The 12,328-nt window shown below is 41.4% G+C and overlaps 1 protein-coding gene across 2 annotated transcripts in view; it reads left to right on the forward strand.

Moving 5' to 3' along the window:
• Window positions 1-12,328, forward strand: part of LOC125086831 (multidrug and toxin extrusion protein 2-like) — a 70,818-nt gene that overhangs the window by 23,541 nt on the left and 34,949 nt on the right. The gene's annotated exons all lie outside the window — the stretch shown is intronic.

Genomic DNA, 12,328 nt, shown 5'->3' on the forward strand with positions numbered 1-12,328 from the left:
AGTTGTCTGTCTGTCTTCACTGTATTCCTACTGTAACCCCTCTTCATTTGGGTGCAGTGGCTCGCCGCATCGTTCAGCACATTGACTCTGGATCCAGACCACCTCTGTTTGGGTCCTGCCTCTTTGCAGTGGAAACTGGGACTATTACCCAACTTCCATGTCTCTGTTTCCCTGAAGTGAAATAGCAGTCCTAAAAACAGGACCTACGTCCTCTCTTTGTTACAAGGATTGATGGAGTTACCCACATGAAGGGTTTAGGACAAAGACGGTGACATAAGGCATTCAACGAAGGGTACTGGATACCTGTGTCTTGCCCTTACCTGGTTTCAGTGGTTTTCCAGTTCCAAACACTTTCTCATTGTGCCCTCCAACTTTTTATTTGCAAAATGCTCACACCCACTGAAAAGTACAAAGAATGGTTTAGCGGTCATTCAGCCGCACGTTCTCTGAATTTCCCGACAGTTAACATTTTGCCATATTTGTTGTTGTTCTTCTCTGTCCTTAGCCCCTTTTTACCTAAAACAACCTCCCCAGCTTCTTCTGTTTTCCTGACACTCATCTTCCCAAGAGCCTCTGCCGGTTGTCTTGGACAATGTCTTGGATCTGTTTGTTTCCTCATGAGCAGAGGCAGGAGAAAGCATTTGGGTAGGAATGCTACGTACAAGACTGTACATACTCAGCCCCTTTGGAGATCTGTGGTGTCAAGTGGTGTGGGTTTGGTCATTTGGCTGAAGCAGCGACTGCCAGATTTCCCCACTGGAAATACACATTCTCTCCTTTGTGACTAGAAAGCAACCTATAACGTGATGGAGAGCGTTTGACTCTCCGGTGCGGCAGTAAATTTTCATCCAGTGGCTCTAACGTCCACTGCCAGTTCTCACTTGAATAATTACTATGTTGGCGGTTTCAAATATTCTCAGATTGTTAGGATGCATAGTTGCATCAGTTAGGATGCCTTCAGCTGTAAGTTACAAAACCCAAACGACCAGCTCAATCTAGCGTAACCATTACAACTTCACATAACTGACCCGGGTAACTGCAAGTCTGAGGGTAGGTGTTTCGGTGTTCGCATGCAAGGGGCTCTGGAAACTTGCATGAAAATTACGTTTCCAGGAGAAGCAGGGATGATGGTGGTCCAGGCAACTTTCCTGCTCACTGTAATATTTGAAAATGTGTGTTTTTTCTTCTCTTTGTTCTCTTCCCAGAGAAGTTTGCAACCCTTCCCTCCCCTGCCTTCTCTTTTGCATTATCGTTCATTACAAGTTGAGTTGCAAATTTTAAAAAATTCTAATAAAACATTATTCTGTCGTATTTCGATTTATCAACATGTTTGAGATGCAGATATTTTTACTGTTGCTGCTTGAATCTTGTCCCTCCCTTCCAGATTCTTTTTATTTTTGCTGACCTATATCTTTCAGTGGTCCTTTCAGGAAGGGCCGGTAAGGAGTAAACCTTTAGTGTGCAGATGTCTTTAAAAAAAAAATGTCTTAAAAAAAATGCCTTTATTGGGCACCTGGGTGACTCCGTCGGTTAAGTGTCTGCCTTTGGCTCAGGTCATGAGCCCAGGGAGCTGAGATCAAGGCCCACATCAGGCTCCCTGCTCAACAGGGAGTCTGCTTCTCCCTCTGCCCCTCCCCCTACTTGTGCCTCACCCCCAAGAAATAAATTTCTTGAATATTGAATATTCAATATTCTTGAATATTGCTGGGTTTAAAAATCTAAGTTGATAGTAGCTCTGGATGACTGATATGACACTATGTCCTTCTTGTTCTTGGTGACAAGTCTACCATCAACTGGGTTGTCTTTGCTTTGTAGATAATTGGGTATTTTCTCCTGTAGTTTTAAAGATTTTCTCTTCCTTTTTGTACTATAAAACATGGGCACATGAGGATTTTTTAAAAAAAAGTATCTTGTAGGGGCGCCTGGGTGGCTCAGTGGGTTAAAGCCTCTGCCTTCGGCTCAGGTCATGATCTCAGGGTCCTGGGATCGAGCCCCACATCGGGCTCTCTGCTCAGCGGGGACCCTGCTTCCTCCTCTCTCTCTCTGCCTGCCTCTCTGCCTACTTGTGATCTCTGTCTGTCAAATAAATAAATAAAATCTTTAAAAAAAAAAAAAGTATCTTGTAGCCATTCAGTAAGCTTTCTTGATCTGAGGGCCTCCATTAAACCATGGGAAAATTTAGCCCTTCCTTCTGTTTATTCTTCCATTTCTGACTGTCCTGTCCTCTCACTCAGCTACCTTCCAGACTGCTTAATTTCTCTTCATATATTCTCTCTCCACAACTCTTTTCTGTGCTTTGAGAGATCTCATTCCTATCTTTTGCTAAGTATCTTTTAAGCAGTGACTTGCCTAGTTTCTGATTCATTTATTTTTTTATTATTTTAAATTTGCAACAGTTACATTCTTTATTTCTAAGATTACTTGGTCCTTTTTCTGCCTATCCTTATTTCAAAACTATTTATTTCTCAGAACGCTTACTTAAGAATTTTTCTTCAGGCTGCCCTATCATTTCTACTCTGTCAGGTGTAAAATCTTTCCTGTATTGTTTTGTGGAGTTTGTTTCTTGGGATTAGATTTTTTTTTATCTGTTTATATCCTGGGCCATGAAACATATGTCTACCCACATTTTGTTAATTCCAGGGCTCATATTTTTTTGCATTTTTGTATCTCTAAAATTTAGAATTCCTCTTTCAGTTGATGTGCTAAAATGCCACATCGTCATTTAATTGGCAGATACTTTGTGGCTCATAATGATATCTTAGATGTGTTGAAAAACCGTACTTGATTTCATGAAGCATCATCTGACATGCTGGCTACCTCAGACTGGGTTTCAACTGGCTTCTTTATGATTTTGTCTGTGGCCTTATTTCCCAAGGGGATTGTCCTCCTTCTGAGTCCCATACATGCCCTGCCCATTTTTTTTTAAAGCTTCTGTGTCTGCTCAGGTCAAATGAAACATACCTGCTCCAGTCCCAGTGTCTTACCTTGGGTTTCCTCACCATGACCGTACATCAAGTTCAAGCCCTCTCCTATATGCAGTGACCCTTTCTGCTCATGGCTCATTTGTGCCCATGGTTCCAGACTGACAGGCGGGTTTTCTAGGCTTTCAATGGGGGACAGGGAAGGGACAGTGCTTCCCTGGCTCTGAATGCTCCCTGCTCACTGGGGCTTATGCCTTGACCCCTGACACTTGTCACCAGCCATAACTGTCATGTAATTCATGTGGAACATTCTCCATTGGTTCTTTTGTTGTTGTTGTTTTAATTAACATATAATGTATCACTGGTTTCAGGGTGAGAGGTCAGGGATTCATCAGTTTCATGTAACACCCGGTAGTCATTACATCACATGCCCTCTTTAATGCCCATCACCCAGTTACCTCATCCCTCCACCTCCCTTCCCTCCAGCAACCCTCTGTTCCCTGTAGTTAAGGGTCTTATGTGGTTTGTCTCCCTCTGTTATATTTTTTTTCCTTTAAGATTCTATTTATTTATTTATTTGACAGAGAGAGAGATTACAAGTAGGCAGAGAGGGAGGCAGAGAGAGAGGGGAAAGCAGGCCCCCTGCTGAGCAGAGAGCCCAATGTGGGGCTCGATCCCAGGACCCTGAGACCATGACCTGAGCCAAAGGCAGAGGTATAACCCACTGAGCCACCCAGACGCCCCATGTCTCCCTCTGTTTTCATCTTGTTTTATTTTTTTCTTCTCTTCCCCTATTATCCTGCTTTGTTTCTTAAATTTCACACATGAGTGAAATCATATGATAATTGTCTTTCTCTGAATGACTTATTTTGCTTAGCATAATACCCTCTAGTTCCATCCATGTTATTATCAATGGGAAGAGTTCAATTCTTTTGATGGCTGCATAGTATTCCACTGTGTGTGTGTGTGTGTGTGTGTGTGTGTGTGTGTGTGTGTATACATATGTATGTATATATATATATATATATACACTACATCTTCTTTATCCATTCATCTGTCACTGGACATCTAGGCTCTTCCCATAGTTTGGCTCTTGTGGACATTGCTGCTATAAACATTGGAGTACAGGTGCCCTTTCAGATCACTACATTTGTGTCTATGGGTTAGATACCCAATAGTGCAATTGTTGGGTTGTAGGTAGCTCTATTTCAACCTTAGGAGGAACCTCCATACTGTTTTCCAGAGTGGCTGCACTAGCTTGCATTTCCACCAACAGTGTAGGAGGGTGCCCCTTTCTCTGTATCCTCGCCAACATCTGTCGTTTCCGCACTTGTTAATTTTAATTATCCTGACTCGTGTGAGGTGGTATCTCACTGTGGTTTTGATTTGTATTTCCCTGATGCCGAGTGATGTCAAGCACTTTTTCTTGTGTCTGTTGGCCAATTGTATGTCTTTGGAGAAATATCTATTCACGTCTTTTGCCCATTTCTTGATTGGATTATTTGCTCTTTGGGTGTTGAGTTTGAGAAGTTCTTTATAGATTTTGAACACTAGCCCTTTATCTGATACGTCATTTGCAAATATCTTCTCCCATTCTGTCAGTTGTCTTTTGGTTTTGTCGACTATTTGCTGTGCAAAAGATTTTTATCTGGATGAAGTCTCAACAGTTCATTTTTGCCTTTGTTTCCCTTGCCTTTGGAGACTGTCTGGCAAGAAGTTGTTGTGGCCAAGGTCACAGAGGTTGCTGCCTATGTTCTCCTATAGGATTTTGATGGATTCCTGTCTCCCATTTAGGTCTTTCATTCATTTTGAGTCTATTTTCATGTATAATGTAAGGAAATGGTCTAGTTCCATTCTTCTGCATGTGGCTGTCCAATTTTCCCAACAGCATTTGTTGAAGAGACTGTCTTTCCATTGGATATTTTTTCCTGCTTTGTTGAAGATTAGTTGACCATAGAGTTGGGGGTCCATTTCTGGACTTTCTGTTCTATTCCACTGATCTATGTGTCTGTTTTGTGCAAGTACCATACTGTCTTGATGATTACAGCTTTCTAATAGAGCTTGAAGTCCATAATTGTGATGCCAACAGCTTTGGTTTTCTTTTTCAACATTCTTTTGGCTATTTGGGGTCTTTTCTGGTTCCATACAAATTTTAGGATTTTTTGTTCCAGCTCTGTGAAAAAAGTTGATGATATTTTGTTAGGGATTGCATTGAATGTGTAGATTGCTCTAGGGAGCGTAGACATTTTAACAATATTTGTTCTTCCAATCCATAAGCATGGAACGTTTTTCTATTTCTTTGTGTCTTCCTCAATTTATTTCATGAATGTTCTGTAGTTTTCTGTGTGCGTATCCCTTGCCTCTTTGGTTAGGTTTATTCCTACCTATCTTATGGTTTTGGGTACAATTGTAAATGAGATGGACTACTTAATTTCTCTTTCTTCTGTCTCATTGTTAGTATATAGAAATGCAACTAATTTCTGTGCCATTGATTTGATATATCCTGCCACTTTGCTGAATTCCTGTATGAGTGCCAGCAATTCTGAGGTGGAGTCTTCTGAGTTTTCCACACAGAGTATCATGTCATCTGCAACGAATGAGAGTTTGGCTTCTTCTTTGCCAATTCAGATGCCTTTTATTTCTTTTTATTGTCTGATTGCTGAGGCTAGGACTTCTAGTACTATATTGAATGGCAGTGGTGATAGTGGACAGCCCTGCCATATTCCTGACCTTAAGGGAAAAGCTCTCAGTTTTTCCACATTGAGAATGATATTTGCTGTGGGGTTTTTGTATATGGATTTTATGATATTGAGGTATGTACCCTCTATCCCTACACTTTGAAGAGTTTTGATCAAGAAAGGATGCTTTGTCAAATGCTTTTTAAGCATCTACTGAGAGTATCATATGGTTCTTCTTCTTTCTTTTTTTTTTTTTAAAGATTTTTATTTATTTATTTGACAGAGAGAGATCACAAGTAGACGGAGAGGAAGGCAGAGAGAGAGAGAGAGAGGGAAGCAGGCTTCCTGCTGAGCAGAGAGCCCAATGTGGGACTCGATCCCAGGACCCTGAGATCATGACCCGAGCCGAAGGCAGCAGCTCAACCCACTGAGCCACCCAGGCGCCCCTTTCTTCTTTCTTTTATTAATGTATTGTATCACATTGATTGATCTGTGGATGTTAAGCCAACATTGCAGCCCAGGAATAAATCCCACTTGGTTGTGGAGAACAATCCTTTTAATGTACTGTTAGATCCTATTGACTACTATTGTGGTGAAAATTTTTGCATCCGTGTTCATCAGGGATATTGGTCAGTAATTCTCCTTTTTGATGGGGTCTTTGTCTGGTTTGGGGATCAAGGTAATGCTGGCCTCATAAAAAGAGTTTGGAAGTTTTCCTTCCATTTTGGTTTTTTGAAACAGCTTCAGAAGACTAAGTATTAATTCTTTAAACATTTGGTAGAATTCCCCTGGGAAGCCATCTGGCCCTGGGCTCTTGTTTGTTGGGAGATTTTTGATGACTGCTTCAATTTCCTTGCTGGTTATGGGTCTGTTCAGGTTTTCTATTTCTTCCTGGTTCAGTTTTGGTAGTTTATATCATGGATCCATTTCTTCCAGATTATCTAATTTGTTGGTATTTCTTCAGTGTTGGTTGTGATCTCCCCTCTTAAATTCATGATTTTATTTACTTGGCTCCTTTCTCTTTTATTTTTGATAAGTCTGGCCAGGGGTTTATCAATCTTATTAATTCTTTCAAAGAACCAGCTCTTAGTTTTATTGATCTGTTCTACTCTTCTTTTGGTTTCTATTTCATTGATTTCTGCTCTAATATTAATTATTTCTCTTCTCCTGCTAGGCTCAGGCTTTGTTTTTTCTTTCTCCCACTCCTTTGGGTGTAAGGTTAGGTTGTGTATGTGAGACCTTTCTTGTTTTTTTGGGAAAGGCTTGTAGTGCTATATACTTCCCTCTTAAAAGATCACCTTTGTTGCATACCAAAGGTTTTGAAAAGCTGTGTTTTCATTTTCATTTTTTTCCATGAATTTTTGAAATTCTTCTTTAATTTCCTGGTTGACCCATTCATTCTTTAGTAGGATGGTCTTTAGCCTCCATGTATTTGGGTTCTTTCCAACTTTCTTCATGTGATTGAATTTCAGTTTCAAAGCATTATGGTCCAAAAATATGCAGGGAATGAAACCAGTCTTTTGGTACCAGTTGAGACCTGACTTGTCCCAGGATGTGATCTATTCTGGAGAATGTTCCATGTGTACTAGAGATTAATATGTATTTTGTTGCTTTGGGATGACATGTTCTTAATATATCTGTGATGTCCATCTGGTCCAGTGTGTCATTCAAAGCCTTTATTTCCTTGTTGATCTTCTGCTTGGATGATCTGTCCATTGCAGAGAGGGGTTGTTAAAAATCCCCTACTATTATTGTATTATTATTGATTTGTTTCTTTAATTTTGTTATTAATCAGCTTATATAATTGGCTGCTCCCATGTTAGGGGCATAAATATTTACAATGTTAGATCTTCTTGTTGGATAGACCTCATAATTGTGACATAGTGTCCTTACTCACCTCTTATTACAGTCTTTGGTTTAAAATTTATTTTGTTTGATATAAGGCTTGCCACCCCAGCTGTCTTTTGATGTCCATTAGCATGATAAAGTGTTTTCTACCTCCCCACCTTCAATCTGGAGGTATATTTGGGTCTAAAGTGAGTCTCTTGCAGACAGCATATAAATGAGTCTTGCCTTTTTTATGCAGTCTGATACCCTGTGTCTTCTGATTGGGGGCATTTAGCCCATTTACATTCAGGATAAATATTGAAAGATATGAATTTAGTGCCATTGTATTGCCTGTAAGGTGACTGTCACTGTATATTGTCTCTGTTCCTTTCTGGTCTACGTTACTTTTGTGCTCTCTTTTTGCTTAAAGGATCCCTTTTAATATTTCTTGTAGGGCTGGTTTGGTGACATGAATTCTTTTAGTTTGTCCTGAAATTTTTTAAAATCACTCCTTCTATTTTGAATGACATTCTAGCTGGGTAAAGTATTCTTGGCTGCATATTTTTCTCATCACCCTGAATATATCATATCCATTGTTTCTGGCCTACCAGGTCTCTGTTGATAGGTCTGCTGCCAATCTAATATTTCTACCATTGTAGGATACAGATCTTTAGTCCTGAGCTGCTTTCAGGATTTTCTCCTTTTCTCTTGAGATTTGTAAGTTTCATTATCATATGTTGGGGTGTTGACCTATTTTTATTGATTTTGAGGGAGGTTCTCTGTGCCTCCTGGATTTTGATGTCTGTTTTCTTCCCCACATTAGGAAGTCTCCGCTATAATTTGCTCCAGTATACCTTGTGCCCCTCTCTTTCTCTTTCCTCTTCTGGGATTCCAATTATTCTAATATTTTTTCACTTTATGGTATCACTTAGCTCTCAAATTCTCCCCTTGTTGTTTATCACTCTTTTTCTCAACTTCTTTATTCTCCATCGTTTGGTGTTCTATATCACTAATTCTCTCTTCTGCCTCATTTATCCTAGCAAGAGCCTCCATTTTTTTATTGCATCTCATTGACAACCTTTTTCACTTTAAAAAAATTTTTTATTTATTTTTTAAATTTCTTTTCAGTGTTCCAGAATTCATTGTTTATGCACCACACCCAGTGCTCCATGCAATACATGCCCTCCATAATACCCACCACCAGTTAGATTTTACTTCTTTTACTTCTCCAGAAAGGGATTCTCTAGTGTCTTCTATGCTTTTTTCAAGCCCAGCTAATATCTTTATAATCATTATTCCTAACTCTAGTTCCAACATCTTAACTTATGTCCATATGATTAGGTCCCTTGCAGTCAGTACTGTTTCTTGTTCTCTTTTTTGATAGTCACCTTTTGATACTTCTCCGTCTTGTTGTTCTATCCAGAGAAGTATAGATGAACGATAGAACAAAATGCAAAATGGAAACAATGACCCCAGAGAAATATATGCTAAACAAATCAGAAGATACCTGAAACTGGGGGTCAGGGGAGAAAGAAAAAAGAGAATATAATTAGACAGATGAGCAGAATAGAGTAATACATTGGATTTTGTGTGTATTTTGTTTTGTTTTGTTTTGTTTTAGAAAACTAGATCCCAAAATTGTAAAGAAATAATTGTAAAAAATAAAATTAAATACACTGAAAAGATAGAACATAACTGCAAAGATGAAAATTTTAAAAGCCTTTAACAAAACAAAACAAAAGAAGAAGAAACAACAACATAAAAGAGAATATGATCTGACAAATGAATAGGAACAGATTTTGACTATATTTTAGTCTGTTAGAAGAAGTTGCATCCCAAAATTGTAAAGAAAGAAAAACTTACATAATGCAGGGATAGAATGTAACTGTCAAAATGAAAATCAAAAAAGATTTTTAAAAGTTGATAAAATAAGAAATTGGTTGAAAAGGAAAGAAAAAAATTAAAGTTGAAAAACTAAGGAATCGTGGGGGAAAAACCACGAGTTCTATGTGCTGTATTCCCCTAGCGCTGGAGTTTTGCAATTCTCATTGATCCATAAACTTGATGGCCAGATGATCTTGCTGATCTTCTGGCGGAGGGACCTGTTGTGTGGCTTTTCCAGTGTATTTGCCTGAGGTGGACTTGCACTGCCCTTGCCAGGGGCCGAGCTAAGCAATCTGCTCGGGTTCGCTCTTGGAGCTTTTGTTCCCTGAGCGCTTTCCGTACCGCTTTGGAGGACGGGAATGAAAATGGTGGCCTCCTAATCTCCAGCCCAGAGGAGCTGAGTGCTCAGGGTCCCACTCCTCAGTGCACCCTTGGAGAAAAGCACTCAATCCTTCCCATCTCCCTGGCGTCCGGCTGCTGCTCTGTGCTCACCTGGCCTGTGACTGAGCGTTTCTGTCTCTGACACTCGGCCCCGTTTGGCGTCTCCAAACCCAGCCGATTCCTGCTGTGCTCTCTCACGCTGGGAGTCTCCCCGGATCTGCCACTTGTGGGGTCCCTGCTGGAAGAGCAGTGGCCCAACTGTGTTGTGGATCATGGTTTAAGGTAACCCCGAGCTGAGAGCCCTCACCTTGGCTCTGTCTCTGCAGCCAGCTTCCCTGCTCCGATACCTGGGGCTCTGCCACACTCAGACACCCTTGATCCTTCTATGACCCAGCAGGTCTTGAGACCACACTGTCCCCACGAGGGCTCCACCCCCTACTTAGCCTCTGGAGTGACGTCACTCAGTGAAGCAGACTTCTGCAAGTTCCGATTTTGTGCTTTCCTGCTCTACTGCTTGCTGGGAGCCGGCCCCTCTCCCCATGGTCTATCTTCCTATATGTCACCTCGGATTCACTTCTCCCCACATCGTACCTTCCAGATGGTGGTCGATTTTCTGTTCCTAGAATTGCTGCTCTTCTTGTCTTCGATCTCCGGTTGAGTTCGCAGGTGTTAAGAATGATTTGATAGCAATCTAGTGGAATTCCTGGGACCAGACAAAATTAAGGTCTATTTCTCTCCCATCTTCCTCCATTCGGTCTTTTTTTTTTTTTTTTTTAAGATTTTATTTATTTATTTATTTGAGAGAGAGAATGAGAGCGAGAGAGAGCATGAGAAGAGGGGGCAGGTCAGACAGAGAAGCGGACTCCCCACCAAGCAAGGACCCCAATGCGGGACTCGATCCTGGGACTCCAGGATCATGACCTGAGCTGAAGGCAGTCGCCCAACCAACTGAGCCACACCAGGCGCCCCCTCCATTTGTTCTTGATATTGTTTTCCCCTCAAGCCTGCATCTCCAAATTTGGGGGTGGGGTGGGGTCCTAGGCCCTCTCTTCTCTTGGGACCCAATAAGGTGAGTGGCAAGATGGCTCTTGGTGCCTTTCTTTGTTCTTATGGTACAAGAATTCCTCAGTGTTTTTCAGTGCCTTCTTCCCCTCCCCCTTCTCTCCCTCTCCTATGCTGGACCTTAGATCCGAAGCACTGAGTTTCTCACACTCAATTCATGGCGCACGGATGTCGTGTCTTACAGGGCTCCTCTCCGTTTTAGACTGTTTCTCCCTCCATTTCGTAATTCGCATTCTCCTCCCTCAGGGCTCCCTCTCTGTGCTTTGTATGTGTCTTTTTTTTTTTTTTTTTTTTTTGATGGGACTCCTTCAAGATTTTATTTATTTATTTGTCAGAGAGAGAGAGGGAGAGAGAGCGAGCACAGGCAGACAGAATGACAGGCAGAGGCAGAGGGAGAAGCAGGCTCCCCGCCAAGCAAGGAGCCCGATCCGGGACTCGATCCCAGGACGCTGGGATCATGACCTGAGCTGAAGGCAGCTGCTTAACCAACTGAGCCACCCAGGCGTCCCCCTTTGTATATGTCTTCATGTGCATCTTTGAAAACTGCAAATTGGTTTTATTGTTTTTGGCCCACATATATGTTTATATTTGACTAATAGTATTATAGTTCAGATTCCCCCCCGCCCCGCATAATTTTTTTTCACTTGCTACAGAGATCGGCAAACAACCCCATGGACCCGATCCAGCTGCAGCTTGTTTCTGTAACCAAAGTTTGATTGGAACACAGCCACGCCTAATCACTTGCACTATGCCGGTGGCTGTTCCCTTGCTGCTACAGTGGCACAGACCATCTGGCCAGCGATGTTGAAAACATTTACTATTTGGCCCTTTACAGAAGAAGTTTATTGACCTCTCTGACTTAGCACAATATTTTGTTGTTTTGTTTTAAGTCGCCCTGAAACATACATAACCTAAAATATACCATCTTCTTTGAAGGGTGTAGTTAAGTAGTGTGAAAGCACATTCACACTGTACAGCTACCACCACCAGCATCCATCTCCAGAACTTTTTCATCCCACAAAACAGGAACTCTGTCCCCATTAAAGAGAAACTCCTGTTCCCCCTCCTTCCATCCCAGAGCAACCACCGTTCCATTGTTCTGCTTTCTGTCTCTGGTTTGACTCCTCTAGATATCTCACAGAAGTGGAATTGTATACAGTATTTGTCTTTTTGTGTCTTAGCATAGTGTCCTCAGGGTTCATCCCTGTTGCAGCACCTGTCAGACCCTCCTTCCTTTTTTTTTTTTTTAAAGATTTTATTTATTTATTTGAGAGACGAAGATCACAAGTAGGCAGAGAGGCAGGCAGAGAGAGAGCAGGGGAAGTAGGCTCCCCACTGAGCAGAGAGCCCGATGTGGGGCTTGATCCCAGGACTCCGGGATCATGACCTGAGCCGGAGGCAGAGGCTTTAACCCACTGAGCCACCCAGGCGCCCCTTCTGTTTCTTTTTTAAAGAAGCCATTCTAATGGGTGTGAGGTACCATCTTATTACTGTAATTTTGATCTGCATTTCCCGAATGATTAGTGATGTTGAACATTATTCCATGTGCTTGTTGGCTATTTGCATATCTTCTTT

This window comes from Lutra lutra, chromosome 16, assembly GCF_902655055.1.
Source record: "Lutra lutra chromosome 16, mLutLut1.2, whole genome shotgun sequence".
NCBI classification, from domain to species: Eukaryota; Metazoa; Chordata; class Mammalia; order Carnivora; family Mustelidae; genus Lutra; species Lutra lutra.